This window comes from Salmo salar, chromosome ssa06 (genome assembly GCF_905237065.1).
Source record: "Salmo salar chromosome ssa06, Ssal_v3.1, whole genome shotgun sequence".
NCBI lineage: Eukaryota > Metazoa > Chordata > Actinopteri > Salmoniformes > Salmonidae > Salmo > Salmo salar.
This window is the reverse complement of record NC_059447.1, coordinates 67,690,766-67,711,777: the sequence shown is the minus strand read 5'-3', so window position 1 is coordinate 67,711,777 and position 21,012 is coordinate 67,690,766.

The window sequence follows — 21,012 nt, the reverse complement described above, 5'->3', positions numbered from 1 at the left end:
TACTTGTATTTGTGAGAGGTAGTGACATATTGAATTAACCAAGCTATTTGAATTTCTGGTACACAGCTCGGACAACCATGCATAGCCCACAAGGCATGCCACCAGAGGTCTCTTCACAGTCCCCAAGTCCAAAACAGACTATGGGAGGCACACAGTACTACATAGAGCCATGACTACATGGAACTCTATTCCACATCTATTCCACAAGTAACTCATGCAAGTAGTAAAATTTGATTTAAAAAACAGATAAAAATACACCTTATGGAACAGCGGGGACTGTGAAGCAACACAAACATAGGCACAGACACATGCATACAAACACACGATAACATACACACTATACACACATGTACACATGGATTTTGTGTTGTAGATATGTGGTAGTAGAGTAGGGGCCTGAGGGCACACACATAATATGTTGTGAAATCTGTTGTGAATGTATTGTACTGTTTTTAAATTGTATAACTGTCTTAATTTTGCTGGACCCAGGAAGAGTAGCTGCTGCCTTGGGGATCCATAATAAATAAAAATAGAAATACAAATGGGTCTTTCTATAAATAATGGGGCCAATGTGTGACATTTGGATAAACACTTCAAAATGGTTTAAAACCAAAAAATATATATGATTTCCTTGCAGTTCCACATGTGTACTTAAAGGAATAAAAGTGAATATATGCAAATTGGCCCATAACTCCACCTTTACAACAACATAGGCCCAGGACTATACATCCTTTATGCAGGGTTCATACAGACATTGGCATGTAAAATTCAAGGACTTTCAGGTACTTTTTCAAGCACTTAACTGTCATTTACAAGGACCCCAATGTTATACAATTGTATCATTTATATAATGGTACATATAAAAAGTGTCAAAAAAGTAGGCCATAATCACTTTAAGAATAAAGCATTTTTTAGGCCTTGCCAATGTGTTGATATTTAAATTATTATTACATTCTATGTGAGAATAATGTGGACACACACACTACCGGCAGCCAGCCCCCTGGGTCCATTAATACAAATCCCATGCAGGACAGGTCACATGTGATACAATGACGCTATAGGCTCCTGAGAGCTCTCATTTAAATGTTTGAAAAACATTTAAACTCTTCCTGCAGTTTTTCCCCTCTGGGGTACGTTTTTGTTTTAGTTTGGAGCTTTTGCAGTACCTCCTGAGGTCAGTATTATTTTGCGGTTGAGTTGTGTTTGCTGACCCTTAAAAGGGTCACCCAGTGAGAAGACACATTTTTGTAAAAAGGAAAATATTTTGCTTTATGAGCCTGAGGTATACAAAGATAAAATGCTTCCATCTTGGCTGAACCAAAGTGTTTACATATCCAAATGTTCTTGTGTCGATTTGTGTAGTGTATTTAGTTAGTATGTTGGTGCCTTTGCAGAGACTTGATTAGATTTCAATAGGAGGTCTGCCCAGGAAGGAATAACAATGATAATTCACCAAAGGTCAGTACATCACTATCGCATCGACCTGGCACAACACTGTCACTACATCTCCCCAAAATGCTTTCAGGGACAATAAAACATAACCAATGATTCAATTAAGTTCCGTGGGGGTCTCTAGTATGATTACAGAGTTTTTCATGCTGTGCAGATCTGTGAAGCACTGCCCAGATTAGATTCCCACCACCGCTGTTGTAGCCTTGCTCTTCACTTCCTTCTTGTGCGTTGCCATGGTGCCCTGGAGCGGCATTCTCAATCAGACCAGATGGTTTCCAGTTAACTGAATCTCACGCCACAGATCTCCTCAGCGGTAAAGGCTGCCCACAGGTGGTCATGTGACCTCCGCACTGACCAGCACCATTAAACATACAGAAACTGGCACTTTAATCTCTCTCAAAACAGTGGGGGTGGCCAGGACTACTTCCTTTCAGCATGCAATATATATGCCAGACTCTTGCTCGATGGAGCATGAGTCATTCTACCCTTTTGTGTTTGGTTCTTAGCCTGAGTCTCAAGATTCCTTCTGAGTGGGAGTGGATTGTCAATGTGGAGTGTAGACCATCGAGACATAAGTGACATTTTCAGTGAGACAAAGGTCACCTCTCTCTGCTCACTGTCTTGGGAAACTTAACCATCTCACACCAAATGCCTCTCATCGACCTTATTGAATAGAAGCCTACTATAGGTGTTTTGAACAGGTGTGGTAGACGTTCAGCCCAGCAGGGGGCAGTGGTGAATCTCAGGTGCTGTTCCACTCAATAGACACCATCAGACTGCCTATATCCCTGTTGAGATGGGCGCGTTCCTCTGCCCAAGCGTTGCTGAGGCATGCCAGATTTTACAATGCCTGGATAGGTATTTTAAGTATCAGTCAATCACATCATATGTAATAGCAATCTGTCAGTTGATGACACAGTCAATGACGTGGCAAGCTACCATTGGTTGATGCATGCAACATCTGAGCAGGGGATCAACCATTGTCTACATACCGTGGCCTGCAGGAGTAAGGCCAAACATATGACAGTGTAGAAAGAAACTCAACTGGATGTTACTGAGGTCACTTGTATTTATAACCATACCTTTGATAAAAGCAGATGTGGTCTTTATTTTTCATGGTACCGATGAAGTATAGCCCTCCTTATAGAAATATATACAAACTGTTCAAGTAATCAGAGTCCAGGGAGTGTACAGTCCAGCCATGGAAACCATGCAGAGGAATGAGTCATGCCTCACTGCCAGGTTCATAAGTTAGAAGATAAGATAATAACGTATTTATAGAAGATTATTGCTATTATCAGAGTGAACTGTATTAGACCCTTTTGGCTGTGGAATAAAAACAGGGAATAAATTATTTTTTCTCTCTGAAAGTCTACAGTACTTCCCTGACTGAAGAATTCTCCATCTTTGTCCATGTGTGTTATTGTTCATAAGGTTGTTAGACAACCTCTCTGAAAAGGACTATTCCAGCTATGTGATCTTTGTCCCTAGCTCCGTTCCACTCCCAGTTTGGGCCATTCATATTAACAACTTGAGACTGTCTTTCTTCACTACAACGTCCAATGCATTTTCCTTGACCAAGGACTTTTTAAACACTAATTGACTTTTCTGTGTTTTTTTCCCCTCCTGTCTTGCCTTGGGGAGGTGTTGAGTGGGGAGCAGTATAGTGAACTGCAGTCAGTCAAGAGCTTCTTCAGTCTGAAGCATCGGCCTAATTAGGAGACATTTACTCTGACAAAAGACAGGAAAAGACAAAACGAGCAGACCTGGACTCTCCCCACCCACTCACATCGACCAGGCAGCCATCTATCAAACAGTTTAAGTCCCTCACTGGAATTCCATCAGTGGGAGCAGGAACACCAAAAAGCCAAGATTGGCCTTTTCTCAGAACCTGTTTGTCTTCAAGTGAAAAACCACTGACCCACCTAGTCCTCCTTCCCCACCCTAACACATCCAATTAACAATATCCCCTCGGACTGTCCAGTCAAAAGTAAAAAAATTGTTTTGGAAGTCCTCTAAATCACCCAGCCCAAGGCATTGAGTGGGGTGTGGAGCGAATGATGGACATTGGACAAATGTTACAGTTCTCAATTTGGATGTGAACAGTAACTTAATCAGATGCATTCAACATGAGCATATATATTCTTTATCTCCCATATTTCTCTTACCCAGTCTTGTGCAGCTGCGGAGCCTGTTTTTACAGTATCGTAAGTAAACATATGGTTAGACAGCTCACACTGTGCTGTCAGGGTTCAACGCCACGTCACCTCAGTTTTTAACCTGAGTCTGAGGCCGACTTTTAATAACAGGAAAAGTTTTTAAATGTCTTTGCCCTAGTTTATGAGTGCTGGCTGAGTGGTGTTTGTGTATTGGCAGTTTGTTAGCAATATATCAGTGGGTCAGCTGATAACTAATCCATACCTAGCCTGTCTGCCATTGTAAATGCCTCATCACCAGAGCCTTGAACACCAGATCACCATTCCTCCACCCACAGGCATGTTAGAGGTGCTGTTTGAAAATGAGTTTGAAACAAACGTAGTCCAACAAGCAACCAGATGTTTCAGGTTAGTATTATTATATTTCTGTTCCATTCCCCCACCCCCCCTCACTTGTTCGAAGCACTTAGTCAGCTTTGCTTTGGCAATCCGTTGGGCTGTTCCGTAGGGCTGTTCGCTGGCACCAGAACCACAGCTGAGCAGAGCGTGAACATGTTGCCTCTCCCGTCACTCCCTATTATTCACAGTGGGCTGTGCGATGAAAGACCACGACACTGTGTTCAATATGCTCTGGCAGAGGACCTCAAATTCAGTTCTATTCAGGTGTGAATGTTTCCCTTCTTACCTTGTCCCTTGGAGATGTGAGCGAAAAACAACAATTGAAGTCTGAACCATTCTTTTTTTGTGAGAGGTAACTTGAAATATTGGTTTTTATTAGACTTGGAAAAGGGTAAATAAATCCTCTGTAGCTCACAAGAACCATGGTGAGGATTTGGGAACCTTAGTCATCATTCAAGATCTCGGAAACAGCTTGAAGGGAAGTAACAAATCTGAAAGGCATAGCCAAGGGCTGATCATAATCGATCATGCGTTATGGCCTCAAACTCATGCCGCTGGTTCAAGATATTTAATAGAGATTTTCTCTCTCGCTGCACTGTTTAAAGAAATTCTATCCAGCTGGCAGGATCCAATATACAAAAACGGGGGATGTTTTTCTTTGTTGTGGTTAATGAAATTATCCCAAGCCTTGGAAGCCCACAGGGGACCCTCATGCACAGCACTGGGAAAAGAGATAAAGAAAAAAAGGTACGACCGTAGTCTTCAGTGCAGTGAAGATACCAAGAATAAAAGCACAAAGGCCTCTCAGCTGATGGAGTGAAAAGCTCAGATCTCATATGCAGCCTGTCGGCAGCCTCTCCCATATGTTTGGTGTATGGGGGGGAGACAACCCTAAAACACATCAAACGGTCTTCTACTGCTCCCATATATGAGATCAGGGTGCCCTCAAAGCTTTAACGTCTGTGACCTCACAGCTGTTGGGGAGATGGAAGAACCTGTGTGTTTGTGGTGGTGGTGGGGGGGTTGCTTGGTCTGCACCCATAATCATCCACCCACTTAGCGTCAGTCCTCACATGAGTCTACTCAACACAGAACCCCTACTTAACAGTGTGATCTCCCATCTAAGCATCAGGATGGGAAATGTCAAAGAAACATAGGTTGTACTGAATGCCCAGCTAGCACATAATGTTCTGAGAACCATATGTTTCTTAGAGCTTGGTGAGAGCGTGGTTGTCCAATTCTTATTTTGCTTACAACCTTCCCACAATGTTCTGGGAATGGTGCAGGATACCCAGCTAGCCGTCATTGTAAATAAGAATTTGTTCTTAACTTGCCTAAATGTTAAATAAAAAAAAGATAAAAAAAGAAATGAAAAATAATGTTCGGAGAAACCATATGTTTCTTTGGTAGGAATTTCAGTACTTCAGCGTAATGTTTTCTATAGGTTTCCTCATAGTTCTATTTAAAGTCATGTTCTCAGAACATTAATAAAACGTTCAATATAAACAACAATAAAACATTAATAACAATCACAGAACGTTCTAAGAATGTTATTTAAGTACATACATTCCGTCTTCAGCTTCAACAAAACTCTCTCTATCCTCTATCTTGTTATGTGTGTTCAGGTCTGTTGGCCGTGCCCACTAATTGGCCACACCTGATCTTAATGAGTGGTTGTTTCCCCTGAAATGGGGTCTATTTGAACAGACAAAAATTAACAGCTTTGTATGAGTAATTCATGGCATACTAGCTCCATCCTGGTGGCACAGTGGACTAATTCCATGGATAGATTACTGAAGATCTTAGGTTGAAATCTCGCTGATGCTGTGCCACAATAAAAAAGTTTCATATAATTAATGCCAAAGAAAGTTCATTTCCATGTGTCCTATCTGTTCAAAACCCTAACCCTAAGCTAGCAGTGTTATTAAAAGTCTTATCAAAACATGTTCTCAGAATGTTATTTAATTACCTTCAAATAACCTGCAATTTACGTTCTAAGAACGTTAATAAAAACTCCCAGGGAAACTTTCAGGGAATTATAGAAAAACATTCTCAGAACCTTCCTACAACCTAAAAATAAACATTCCCAGTTCTCAGAACACTTAAAAAAGTTTTCGTTTTACAGGTCAGGAAACTTACGGCTTCATTTACAGAACCAACGGGAAACCAAAAACGTACATTCCCACAACTTCCAAGGAACCAAATTTGCTAGCTGGGTGCTCTCTTAATGCTAGTTCTCTATGAAGACCATGCACCTAACTTTGGGGTAAAGAACTGTTGCGAAAATGAAAATATAGCTATTCATGCTTGAGGTATAAACCTGCAATAAAATGTAACCCATGGAACCATCAAAAGCACACTAGACAGGCTGATGGTTTAATTTTAGATGTACTGTTCCTTAGATATAGCTAAACACATACCCTGAATGGACTGAATGGCAGTTTGAATCGATCTGGGCTCAATTCAATCCGTATCGCCAAAGTTCAGAGCTTGAGTTCAATTGATTTTCGATTGAGCCGACATATGCAGCATTTACATGAACGCAGTCTCCGGGAACGCGGAAACATTACCTTTACATTTTCTATCACGCTCTAGCGCAGGTCTGCAGTGCTACGAATTGAATCGAGCCCCTAGAGTTCTGCATTTTCAAGGTTTGGGGGGTCATTGACCCCACCCCACCTCCCTGCAGCTGAAATATGTCTCTGTTTATGGGTCTGGATGACTTTTTCCACATTTTGTTGTGTTACAAAGTGGGATTCAAATGGATTTAATTGTAATTTTTTTTCAATGATCTACACCCCCCAAAAAATTCTAACATTTGTAAAAAATGCTCATAAAAAAGACAACACTAATATAACTTGATTATGTAAGTATTCAACTCCTTAAGTCAATACATGTTAGAATCACATTTACGGAGTTAAGAGGGCACTGGAGAAGAAGGCTGACGTTTTACGTGTTCCTATCCAATTGTGTTTTTGTTCGTTTCTTTGCGTTGTTTGTAACTTATTTTGAAACTTATTTATGTACATAATGTTGCTGCTACCGTCTCTTATGACCAAAAATAACTTCTGGACATCAGAACTGCGATTATTCACCACGAACTGGCAGAATCCTTTTTTTCCTTTAACGAGTCCGACAAGCCCGACGTGAAGGACATACTCCTTTCCTGAGAACAGCCTCAGATCCCCGTCATTTGCGTGAAGAGAAGGTGGAGAAAAAGGGGCAGGAGGGCGGGGTGCCTTCTGAGAATTCGTAGGCGATCGAATAAACCCCCACTGCTTTCCATTCTGCTAGCAAACGTGCAATCTTAGAAAAATAAAATCGATGACCTATGCGGAAGATTAAACTACCAACGGGACATTCAAAACTGTAATATCTTATGCTTCACGGAGTGGCTGAACGACGACATTATCAACATACAGCTGGCTGGTTATACTCTGTATCGGCAGGATAGAACAGCGGCGTCTGGTAAGACAAGGGGCGGTAGACTATGTATTTATGTAAATAACAGCTGGTGCACGATATTAAAGGAAGTGTCGAGGTTTTGCTCGCCTAAGGTAGAGTATCTCATGATAAGCTGTAGACCATGCTATCTACCAAGAGAGTTTTCATCTATATTTTTCGTAGCTGTCTACATACCACCACAGACTGAGGCTGGCACTAATATCGCACTCAATGAGCTGTATTCCGCCATAAGCAAACAGGAAAGTGCTCACCCAAAGGCAGCGCTCCTAGTGGCTGGGGACTTTAATACACGGAAACTTAAATCGGTCTTACCAAATTTCTATCAGCATGTTAAATGTGCAACCAGAGGGAAAAGAAACTCTGGGCCACCTTTACTCCACATACAGAGACACATAGAAAGCTCTCCGTTGCCCTCCATTTAGCAAATCTGTCCATAATTCTATCCTACTGATTCCTGCTTATAAACAAAAATTAAAGCAGGAAGCACCAGTGACTCGATCAATAAAAAAGTGGTCAGATGAAGCAGATGCTAAGCTACAGGACTGTTTTGCTAGCACAGACTGGAATATGTTCCGGGATTCCTCCGACGGCATTGAGGAGTATACCACATCAGTCATTGGCTTCATCAATAAGTGCATCGATGACATCGTCCCCATAATGACCGTACGTAAATACCCCAACCAGAAACCATGGTTTACAGGCAACATCTGCACTGAGCTAACGACTAGAGCTGCCACTTTTAAGGAGCGGGACTCTAACCCAGAAGCTTATGAGAAATCTCGCTATGCCCTCCGACGAACCATCTAAAAGGTAAAGCATCAATACAGGACTAAGATTGAATCCTACTACACCGGCTCTGACGCTCGTCGGATGTGGCAGGACTTGCAAACCATTACAGACCACAAAGGGAAGCACAGCCGGAAGAGCTGCCTAGTGACACAAGCCTACCAGACGAGCTAAAATACTTCTATGCTCACTTCGAGGCAAATAACACTGAAACATGCACTGACAGCACCAGCTGTTCCGGACGACTGTGTGATCACGCTCTCCGCAGATGTGTTGAGTAAGACCTTTAAACAGGTCAACATTCACAAGGCTGCAGGGCCAGACGGATTTCCAGGATGTGTACTGCGAGCATGCGGTGACCAACTGGCAAGTGTCTTCACTGACATTTTCAACTTCTCCCTGTCCGAGTCTGTAATACCAACATGTTTTAAGCAGACCACCATAGTCCCTGTGCCGAAGAAGAGTAAGGTAAACTGCCTTACTGATCCTCAACACGGGGGCCTCTCAGGGGTGCGTGCTCAGTCCCCTCCTGTACTTCCTGTTCACTGCACGGCCAGGCACGACACCAACGGCATCATTAAGTTTGCCGATGACACAACAGTGGTAGGTCTGATCACCGACAACAATGAGACAGCCTATAGGGAGGAGATCAGAGACCTGGCCCTGTGGTGCCAAGACAACAACCTCTCCCTCAACGTGATCAAGACAAAGGAGATGATTGTGGACTACAGGAAAAAGAGAACAGAGCACGCCCCCATTCTCATCGACGAGGCTGTAGTGGAGCAGGTTGAGAGCTTCAAGTTCCTTGGTGTCCACATCACCAACAAACTACCATGGTTCAAGCACACCAAGACAGTCGTGAAGAGGGCACAACAAAACCTATTCAGGAGACTGAAAAGACTTGGCATGGGTCCTCAGCTCCTCGAAAGGTTCTACAGCTGCACCATCGAGAGCATCCTGACTGGTTGCATCACTTTCTGGTTTGGTAACTGCTCGGCCTCTGACTGCAAGGCACTACTAAGGGTAGTGCGTACGGCCCAGTACATCACTGGGTGTGACGACCCTCGCACTCTGTCTGCCGTATTCGCTTTGTTCTTGTTTCCTTATTAGGATGCCGGTGGGCGGAGTTGGAAGGGTCGTCAGCTAAATGGGAAGCACCTGGGCCCGGCTGTGTCCCAGGATAAAGAGACCTCTTCCACAGTCATTGGGGAGACTCTCTCCACGCAGACACCTCGTTGTTTTTGGTTGTGCTAGTTGTGGTATCTAATAAATATATATTTTTGATACTCCTTGTCTCCACGTTGTCTCCCTTTTGTTGCGAACTCTGAGCCGGTTCGTAACACTGGGGCAAAGCTTCCTGCCATCCAGGACCTCTGTTCCAGGCGGTGTCAGAGGAAGGCCCTAAGAATTGTCAAAGACTCCAGCCACCCTAGTCATAGACTGTTCTCTCTGCTACTGCACGGCAAGTTTTAGCGGAGCACCAAATCTAGGTCCAAGAGGCTTCTAAACAGCTTCTATCCCCAAGCCATAAGACTCCTGAACATCTAATCAAATGGGTACCCAGACTATGTCACTTTAATAACTCTACCTACATGTACATATTACCTCAATTACCTCGACTAGCCGGTGCCCCTGCACATTGACTCTGTACCGGTACCCCCCTGTGTATAGTGTCGCTATTGTTATTTTACTGCTGCTCTTTAATTACTTGTTACTTTTATTTCTTATTCATATTTCTTATTTTTATTTCAACTGCGTTGTTGGTTAGGTGCTCGTAAGTAAGCATTTCACTGTCAGGTCTACACTTGTTGCATTCTGCGCATGTGACTAATACAATTTCATTTGATAGCAATTACGGCTGTGAGTCTTTCCGGGTAAGTCTCTATTTTTATATATACTTTTTTTTATTTAGCCTTTATTATCTAGGCAAGCCAGTTAAGAACAAATTCTTATTTACAATGACGGCCTACCGGGGAACAGTGGGTTAACTGCCTGTTTCAGGGGCAGAACAACAGATTTTTACCTTGTCAGCTCGGGGATTCAATCCAGCAACCTTTCAGTTACTGGCCCAACGCTCCAGAGCTTTCCACACCTGGATTGTGCAACATTTTCTTATTATTCTTTCAAACATTATTCTCGCTCTGTCAAATTGGTTGTTAATTATTGCTAGACAAAGATTTTCAAGCCGATTTAAGTCAAAACAGTAACTCGGCCACTCAGGAACATTCACTGTTTCTTGGTAAGCAACTCCTGTGTAGATGTGGCATTGTGTTTTAGGTTATTGGCCTGCTGAAAGGTGAATTCATCTTCCAGCGTCTTGTGGAAAGCAGACTGAAGCAGGATGCATGTTTTGGAATAATTTTTTTATGTACACTCTGTCAAATAGGTTAGTATTGTGGAGTTAATACAATGTTGTTGATCCATCCTCAATTTTCTCCTATCACAGCCATTAAACTCTGTAACTGTTTTAAAGTCTCCATTGGCCTAAGGGGAAATCCCTTAGTGCTTTTCTTCCGCTCTGGCAACTGAGTTAGGACGGACGCCTGTATCTTTATAGTGACTAGGTGTATTGATACACCACCCAAAGTGTGATTGATAACTTTACCATGCTGAAAGGGATATTCAATGTCTGTTTATTTGTCTTTTTTTATCTACCAATAGGTGCCCTTCTTTGCGAGGCATTGGTAGACCTCCCTGGTCTTTGCTGTTGAATCTGTGTTTGAAATTCACTGCTCGACTGAGGGACCTTACAGATAATTGTATGTGTGTGATACAGAGATGTGTTAAACACTATTATTGCATAAAGAGGGAGTCCATGCAATTTATAATTTGACTTGCTAAGCAAATTTGGACTCCTGAACTTATTTAGGCTTGCCAAAACAAAGGGGTTGAATACTTAATGACCCAAGACCTTTCAGCTTTAAATGTTTTATTAATTAAAAAAAATTACAAAAAAGATCCACTTTGACATTATGGGGTATTGTGTATAGGCAAGTAACAAAACATCTCAATTTAATCCATTTTAAATTCAGGCTGTAACACACCAAAATATGGAAAAAGTCAAGGTGTGTGAATACTTTCTGAAGGCACTGTAAGTTTATCTACTGTCAAAATATTTGCTACTCCATCCATCTACTAACTGAAGACTCTGAAGCAATTTTAGGTCAGGTAAAGTCTCTTTTTTCTACCAATCACCCAAAATCCCCATACCTTTCTGTACCTGATTTTCTCATAATATGACTAGCGTTTAATAACAGATACCTACCTTAACCTCACCAATTTGCATGATCCTTCTCATTTGAAAAATAAGGATCACTTCCCTACAGTATCTGTTTATTTCAGTCATGCTTTCCAGCTGTACTGTATCGGGATCTGGAGTAAACAAGTGTTCCCCTCTGTACATTTTGTACAGCCACTTTTACACAGCTTTTGTGTACAGTATGAAGGGGAAAGAGCATCCAGTTGTAAACATCTGTCTTTGGATTCTGAGTCAGACTCTGTTGTGTTAATGAGTCCCCATCGTAGGTTTGATTCCTGCTTCTCCGTAGTGTCATCATGCCTGCAGCTGGCCTTGCAGTAGACCTCCAGACTCCTAAAATCCTCTTGCTGCTCTTAGGCCTCACTCTTGGAAAGTGTCTGTCCAGGCGTTAATTCTATAGGACAAGCCAGAGTCAACCTCTAACCCAACCAGATATAAGCAATCCCTGAACATTTCCCCAGGACTTTTGCCAGATGCAACCACCTGCCAATCAAACCATGGAGCCTGAGGGTGTATTTTTTGCTATGGAGAGATCATTTTCTCATATAGTAATAGTATATTGGCCTATTGACCTGTTTAGACCTTTCTTAAGGAATATGCATGAAGTTCATCTCAGATGCCAAATATATCCAACTACTGGAAGGATTGGGACGGGGGTTATCTTTTCTCTCACACAGGGGTATTATTATCTTACCTCACACGTAAGACATGGCTGTGCACACGGTGTGCCGAATGACATAAAGAAAATAACAATATCCTATATTAAGTCCCTATTGACTTTTTCAGATGAGCATATGGGAAGTTTACATACGTACATAGAGGTTTGGGAGGTTATATTGACCCTTGGGGGTGGGTATACAGAACAGGACCTCTTCGTTTTCGGGGCTACCCCATCCAGTGGTCCCAGCAGAGCGTCCGTACAGGCCTGTGAGATCTTTACATCCTGGCAGGGGATCCTGGAGCTTCTCTATACTGGGGGCTGGAGGGAAATTCAGTTTCCTCTCCTTCATAGTGCCCCGGGGGTCATGTGCAAAAACACCCATGAATAATCATTTTACTGAAGATAATAGTCTTGGATGAATGGTCTCAGGCTCCCTCCAGCTGTTTTGTTGAGAGTTATGTTGACAATCACTTTATATTATATTGTCCATGCTTATAGAAATGTAAGGGATACTGTTGCATGGAGCAGAAAAATTATTTTCATGGATATCCACCAACTTCATGCTTGTCTCTTGCAATGACCATGTACTCTGTTTCAATTTATTGTACTCTGAGAATGTATTTTTTCTCCCCTAAAAACAGGTTGTATGTATTAAACATGTGTAATAATTTTACCCTTAAGGTTGTGCAATGTCATAGATCGTTTTGGGCATTTCTCACTAACAAGCTTCGCCCAAGCCATCCCTTTTCGTAATGCTTCGTTAAACCAACTGACGTCTTTGTACAAATTCTGGATGGGGCACCACTTTATTTCATGGTCTTCATCTCTGCAAAGCAGGGACCATTCCTAAACTCTTTTCAGTAACTCCATCCAGGAACTAAGTAAGCCTCAAACCAAAACCAACAGCAAAAAAACCTGGACAGTGATCATGAAGTGATCAGTTACTTTTAATGAAACCAACAGCACGGCACAGTCATCTTCCAGACCGAGTGTGTTTACCAATAACCTTGTGTAACACGCAATCTGTTGATGGTAGTAGATCTTGTGCTTATCCTGGAAAGCCTCTACTGCGTGACAGTGTAACAGTAGTGACAAAGTAATAATAATGTCATAAGTGATTTCTCAATGACAGGGCCAGGAAGGAAATTTCTTTGACGTGATACAGACATTTCAATCTCTACGCACAGACAAGCAGACCACAAAAAATTATTACACATTTGAAGGACACATTTTTTTTTATCTTGTTAGAGCATAGATTCCCAGTAAATGTTGCTCATTGTGTCCTCACAACGTTTTCGTCTATGGTTGCTAAAGCCAAAAATCAGGGAGAAAAGGAAGTCACATAACTGTCCTTGCTGTCTCACACCATTCAAGAGAAAAACTATTTCATGTCTCTATCTGGCCTTGTAACAACCCACTGGCAACATACGTCAATTCAACGTCTATTCCACATTGGTTTGGGGTAATTTCATTGAAATGACGTGGAAACAACGTTGATTCAACCGGTGTATGCACAGTGAGATCCTGTGAGATCCTTTGTCTGTATTTCTTAAGATTCCAGTTTGTTTTGGCAAAAAACTATTGACAGTGACATACTGCACATGAAGAGGATTCTTCAAAGGCTCTTCCCTCTCGTCTCTTTGTCTTGTCCATACCATTAATTCCTCTCAGATATCCCAGGGCAGCAAAAGGATGACCCTGAGCCGGTGGAGGTATTGAGTTTGAGAGTGCTGACTGTTGCGGCTCCCTTTGGTGGTGAATCGATGCTGCCTGCTCCATCTGTTCGTCAACACTTCTCAGGAAACCCAGACACAATAGACACATAAACCACCCACACTGAGTCAGAGATCCTAGTATCAACAACAACAAACCAGACCGGAACAAGGCTGATGAATGAAGAAATATGTTGTAAATAGACTGAGAAAAGGCTGACATTTAGGCATTGTTGTTGTTGTGTTTGTTTTGAAATGAGATCTGTGTGTTCTATCATGTTTTTTAGGGGGGGGGTGCAGGCTTGTGCGTTTGTGTTGTGGGAAAGCAGAGGTATGAGGAATTGCAGCTCAGCATGAGACCCCTCTGATTCAATATCCAGAACATATTTTTTAAATCTCAGTAATTTACTCCCAGTATTTCCCAATTTGTGGTTTGTCGCAAATTCATTACTGTGTGTGTATAAACAGTCTGGGATGGGACTAGAAACATTGGTTTTCTTCATTCGGTGGGTGAGAGGAGAATTCCAAAAATGAATGTTTTACCCGATATATTGGAGTGTAAGTACGGTCTAGCCAGTTTTCCAGCGCTCCAGGGGTCTCTGCCTACATGCTGTATGTTATTTCCTGTTAGATACTCTTCCTAATTCAGCTCAGTCCCTGTGGTCCCACCACCACCCAGATAGTGGAGACCCCCGTCTCTCTCACCTCCGGCCATCCTTTACCTCACCCCTGCAGGGAGTGACAACCTCCTTCCCCTCCTTTCTCACCCCATGTTCTCTCCTTCTCCCACTGCTCTTTCCATCTCCCTCTCTTCTCACTCTGGCTTCATCTCTCTCCTCTCCTCTCACCCCCTCTATTCTCTCCACTCTCCTACTGACCCACACATCTGGAAAGGGTTAAGAGGCTGTTCAATTTACCAGACATTTAGAGGTGTAGAAAAACTAACTATGCTTTATAAAGTGTTGGTGAAGACAACTCACTCCACATCCAATGTGAAATGTGGTGAATCCATTAACCTGCAAAAAGTTATCTTCACACAGTGTCAGCATTAATTCCACAGAGGACCTACAGGATATATATCATCCATTAAACCTTAAACAAGGATTCAATTGCCGCCTCCATGGAGCATTCATGGCTGGCGGCGGGTCAATTTGTTAAATCCTTTCTGCAGTTAATCCTCTTTGGAGACAACAACCTACAGCAGCTAAGTGAACTGTTACATTACCGTACCTGTCAGGTGAGGGGTTTTGAAATAGCTGTCTTCCAAGTAGGGTACAGGTGAGACTGAGAGAGAGGTTGGGACACAATGTAAGGGGTGCGTAACTGGTGGCAGGGAAGTCAAACGCAGGAGAGCAGAACTTGGTGAATAGCCGGAGCAGTTTAATATATAAAACTAACGGCACACAAAACAACAAACACATGGGTACAAAACCCGTAGCGCACCAGTAACACATAGCACGAGTACTTACAAAATAAACAATTCCCGACAAGTACATGGGGGAAACAGAGGGACTTTCAGAAGAAAGTTATTTGTTTCTGGCCATTTTGAGCCTGTAATCGAACCCACAAATGCTGATGCTCCAGATACTCAACTAGTCTAAAGAAGGCTAGTTGCATTGCTTCTTTAATCAGAACAACCATTTTCAGCTGTGTTAACATAATTGCAAAATGGTTTTCTAATGATCAATTAGCCTTTTAAAATGATAAACTTGGATTAGCTAACACAACGTGCCATTGGAACAATAATGGGCCTTTGTACGCCTATGTAGATATTCCATAAATAAATCTGCCGTTTCCAGCTACAACAGTCATTTACAACATTAACAATGTCTACACTGTATTTCTGATAAATGTTATGTTATTTTAATGGACACATTTTTTTTTATTCTTTCAAAAACAAGGACAAAAACAGGGGTCTGACAATCTAGATGGAAAATTACTGAGGATAATAGCAGACGATATTGCCACTCCTATTTGCCACATCTTCAATTTTAGCCTATTAGAGAGTGTGTGCCCTCAGGCCTGGAGGGAAGCTAAAGTCATTCCGCTACCCAAGAATAGTAAAGCCCCTTTACTGGCTCAAATAGCTGACCAATCAGACTGTTACCAACCCTTAGTAAACTTTTAGAAAAAATGGTGTTTGACAAGATACAATGCTATTTTACAGTAAACAAATTGATAACAGAATTTCAGCATGCTTATAGGGAAGGAGACCCAACAAGCACAGCACTTACACAAATGACTGATGATTGGCTAAGAGAAATTGATGAGGGGGCTAATAAAATGATTGTGGGGGCTGGCTTGTTAGATTTCAGTGCAGCTTTTGACATTATTGATCGTAGTCTGTTGCTGGAAAAACGTATGTGTTATGGCTTTACAACCCCTGCCGTACCTCCTTACTTCATTTGCACAAACTGTACACATGTTTTTATATTGTGTTATTGACTGTATGTTTGTTTATCCCATGTGTAACTCTGTGTTGTTGCTTTTGTCGCACTGCTTTGCTTTACCTTGGGCAGGTCGCAGTTGTAAATGAGAACTTGTTCTCAACTGGCCTACCTGGTTAAATAAAGGTGAAATATATATATATATATAATGTGGATAAAGAGTTACTTGTCTAACAGAACACAGAGGGTGTACTTTAATGGAAGCCTATCAAATATAATCCAGTTAGAATCAGGAATTCCCCAGTGTAGCTGTTTAGGCCCCTTGCTTTTTTCAATTCTTACTAATGACATGCCACTGGCTTTGAGTAAAGCCAGAGTTTCTATGTATGCGGATGACTCAACACTATACACATCAGCTACTACAGCGACTGAAATGACTGCAACACTCAACAAAGAGCTGCAGTTAGTTTCAGAGTGGGTGGCAAGGAATAAGTTAGCCCTAAATATTTCCAAAACTAAAAGCATTGTATTTGGATCAAAACACTCACTAAACCCTAAACCTCAATTAAATATTTTAATAAATAATGTGGAAATTGAGCAAGTTGAGATGACTAAACTGCTTGGAGTAACACTAGACTGTAAACTGTCATGGTCAAAACATATTGATGCAGTAGTAGCTAAGATGGGGAGAAGTCTGTCTATAATAAAGCGATGCTCTGCCTTCTTAACAACACTATCAACAAGGCAGGTCCTACAGGCCCTAGATTTGTCGCACCTTGACTACTGTTCAGTCGTGTGTTCAGGTGCCACAAAAAAGGACTTAGGAAAATTACAATTGGCTCAGAACAGGGTTGGCCCTTGGATGTACACAGAGAGCTAATATTAATAATATGCATGTTAATCTCTCCTGGCTGAAAGTGGAGGAGAGATTGACTTCATCACTACTTTTATTTATGAGCGGTATTGACAAGTTGAATGTACCGAGCTGTCTGTCTAAACAACTGGCACACAGCTCGGACACCCATGCATACCCCACACGAGGTCTCTTCACAGTCCCCAAATCCAGAACAGACTATGGGAGTCACACAGTACTACATAGAGCCACGACTACGTGGAACTCTTTTCCACATCAAGTAACTGACACAAGCAGTAAAATTAGATTTAAAAAACAGATTAAAAAACAGGGACCGTGAAGCAACACAAACATAGGCACAGACACATGCATACACACACACACACACACACACACACACACACACACACACACACACACACACACACACACACACACACACACACACACACACACACACACACACACACACACACACACACACACACACACACACACACACACACACACACAAACACACACATACGATAACATACATACACATGGATTTAGTCATGTAGATATGTGGTAGTGGTGGAGTAGGGGCCTGAGGGCACACAGTGTGTTGTGAAATCTGTGAATGTATTGTAATGTTTTAAAATGGTATAATCTGACTTAATTTTGCTGGACCTCAGGAAGAGTAGCTGCTGCTTTGGCAGCAGCTAATGGGGATCCATAATACATACAAATACAAATACATTTCCAAGGGACCCCAAACTTTTGAACGGTAGAGTATATATTTTTTCTATATACTTCAAGGGGTCTTAAAATTCAAAAGCAAATAACAAAATTGTCCTTGGTATGACCTTAAAACTTCTTCAGGATTGGTGTGTCCCCTACAGGACGGTTGAGCTAATGTAGGCTAATGCAATTAGCATGAGGTTGTAAGTGACAAGAACATTTCCCAGGACATAGACATATCTGATATTGGCAGAAAGCTTAAATTCTTGTTAATCAAACTGCTCCGTCCAATTTACAGTAGCGATTACAGTGAAAGAATACCATGCTATTGTTTGAGGAGAGTGCACAGTTTTGAACATGAAAAGTTATTAATAAACAAATTAGGCACATTTGGGCAGTCTTGATAAAACATTTTGAACAGAAATGGAATGGTTCATTGGATCAGTCTAAAACTTTACACATATACTGCTGCCATCTAGTGTCCAAAATCTAAATTGCATCTGGGCTGGAATAATACTTTACGGCCTTTCTCTTGCATTTCAAAGATAATGGTACAAAAAATGTAAAAACCCTGTTGTTTTTTCTTTGTATTATCTTTTACCAGATCTGTGTTATATTCTCCAACATTTCTTTCACATTTCCACAAACAAAGTGTTTCCTTTCAAATGGTACCAAGAATATGCATATCCTTACTTCAGGGCCTGAGCTACAGGCAGATTTGGGTATGTCATTTTAGGCGAAAATTGAAAAAAAAACTGGCCGATCCTTTTAAAACAATTCCATATAGTTTAGTAGAACCTCCCCTCCCCAGGCTTAGACAGGGCTTATTTAGTGACACACACAGCGTTTGATTTGATGTTAGCTGTCTGTGATGGGCAGGACTCGCAGGAAGTGTGTTTGTAAATTCATTTGATTAAGCTATGCTGCCTATTGATTCCTTACAATTGAGACATGTATTGTGTATGTGTGCCATTCAGAAGGAGAATGGGCAAGACAAAATAATTAAGTGCCTTTGAACATGGTATGGTAGTAGGTTCCAGGCGCACCGGTTTGTGTGAAGAACTGCAATGATGTTGGGTTTTTCACACTAAACAGTTTCATTTCTGCGTCACGGTTTGTTGTTTTGTATTTTCAAGTATTTCAGTGTATTGCATTCAGTTTCACTTTTAATAAATATGTGGAACTACGAACACGCTGCATTTTGGTCCGATCCTTCGAATAGCCGTGACAGAAACGGTCGACCTTTTGACTGAAAGAGTATACAATACATCCTCAGAAACCTGCACTCCTGTAATAATAATAATATGAATAATATTATTATTATTAATAATAATAATAATAATATTAATAATAATACAATATACTGAACAAAAATATAAACACAACATGTAAAGTGTTGGTCCCATGTTTCATGAGCTGAAATAAAAGATCCCAGAAATGTTTGATACGCACAAAAAGCTTATTTCTCTCAAATTGTGTGCACAAATTTGTTTACATCCCTGTTAGTGAGCATTTCTCTTTTGCCAAGATAATCCATCCACCTGACAGGTGTGGCATATCAAGAAGCTGATTAAACGGCATGATCATTACACAGGTTCACCTTGTGCTGGGGACAATAAACGGCCACTCTAGAATGTGCAGTTTTGTCACACAACACAATACCACAGATTGCCACAGAAGTTTTGAGGGAGCGTGCAGTCGGCATGCAGACTGCACGAATGTCTATCAGAGCTGTGGCCAGAGAACTGAATGTTCATTTTTCTCCCATAAGCGACCTCCAATGTCGTTTTAGAGAATTTGGCAGTACGTCCAACCGGCCGCACAACCGCAAGCCACATGTAACCCCGCCATCCCAGGACCTCCATATCCGGCTTCTTCTCCTGCGGGATCATCTGAGACCAGTCACCCGGACAGTTGATGAATATGTGAGTTTGCACAACCAAAGAATTTCTGTGCAAACTGTCAGAAACCGTCTCAGGGAAGCTCATCTGCGTGTTTATCATCCGCACCAGGGTCTTGACCTGACTGCAGTTTGGCATTGTAACCGTGGGCAAATGTTCACCTTCGCTGGCCACTGGCATGCTGGAGAAATGTGCTCTTCACGGATTAATCCTGGTTTCAACTGTTCAGGGCAGATGGCATACAGCGTGTATGGTGTCGTGTGGGTGAGCAGTTTACTGATGTCAATGTTGTGAACAGAGTGCCAAATGGTGACGGTGGGGTTATGGTATGGGCAGGCATAAGCTATGGACAACGAATACAATTACATTTTAGTGATGGAAATTTTAACGCACAGAGATACCGTGATGACATCCTGAGGCCCATTGTCGTGCCATTCATCCGCCTCCATCACCTCATGTTTCAGCATGATAATGCATGGCCCCATGTCACAAGGATCTGTACACAATTCCTGGAAGTTGAATATGTCTCAGTTCCATGTTTGGGATTGCACCAATATCCAGAAACTTTCGCACAGCCGTTGAAGAGGAGTGGGACAACATTGCACAGGCCACAAACAAAAGCCTGATCAACTTTATGCGAAGGAGATGTGTCTCGCTGAATGAGACAAATGATGGTCACACCAGATACTGACTGCTGTTTGAATTGACTTCCCTACCTTTTTTTTAAAGGTTTCTGTGACCAACAGATTCATATCTGTATTCCCAGTCATGTGAAATCCATAAATTAGGGCCTAATACATTTACTTAAATTAACTGATTTCCTTATGTACTGTAACTCAGTAAAATCTTTGAAATTGTTGCATGTTGCGTTTATATTTTTGTTCAGTGTAATAAAACTGTAGAAGTGATGGGGTCTCATTTGAGGCCAAAACAGACACTCAACTCTTAGAGGACGCCTGCCCAGGATGAGGAATGAAGTGATGACAGTCAGATGTTATTTGTTTAAAGAAAGAAAACAAACCAAGGCAGTTCTGAACACATTGCCCCCTCCGCATGTCAACTCACAGAGATTTGTCTTGACCAAAGAGAGCTACAGACATGCAAAGAATATGTGTGTGTGTGTGTGTGTGTGTGTGTGTGTGTGTGTGTGTGTGTGTGTGTGTGTGTGTGTGTGTGTGTGTGTGTGTGTGTGTGTGTGTGTGTGTGTGTGTGTGCGTGTGTGTGTGCGTGTGTTTGTGTGTGTGTGTGTGTGTGTGTGTGC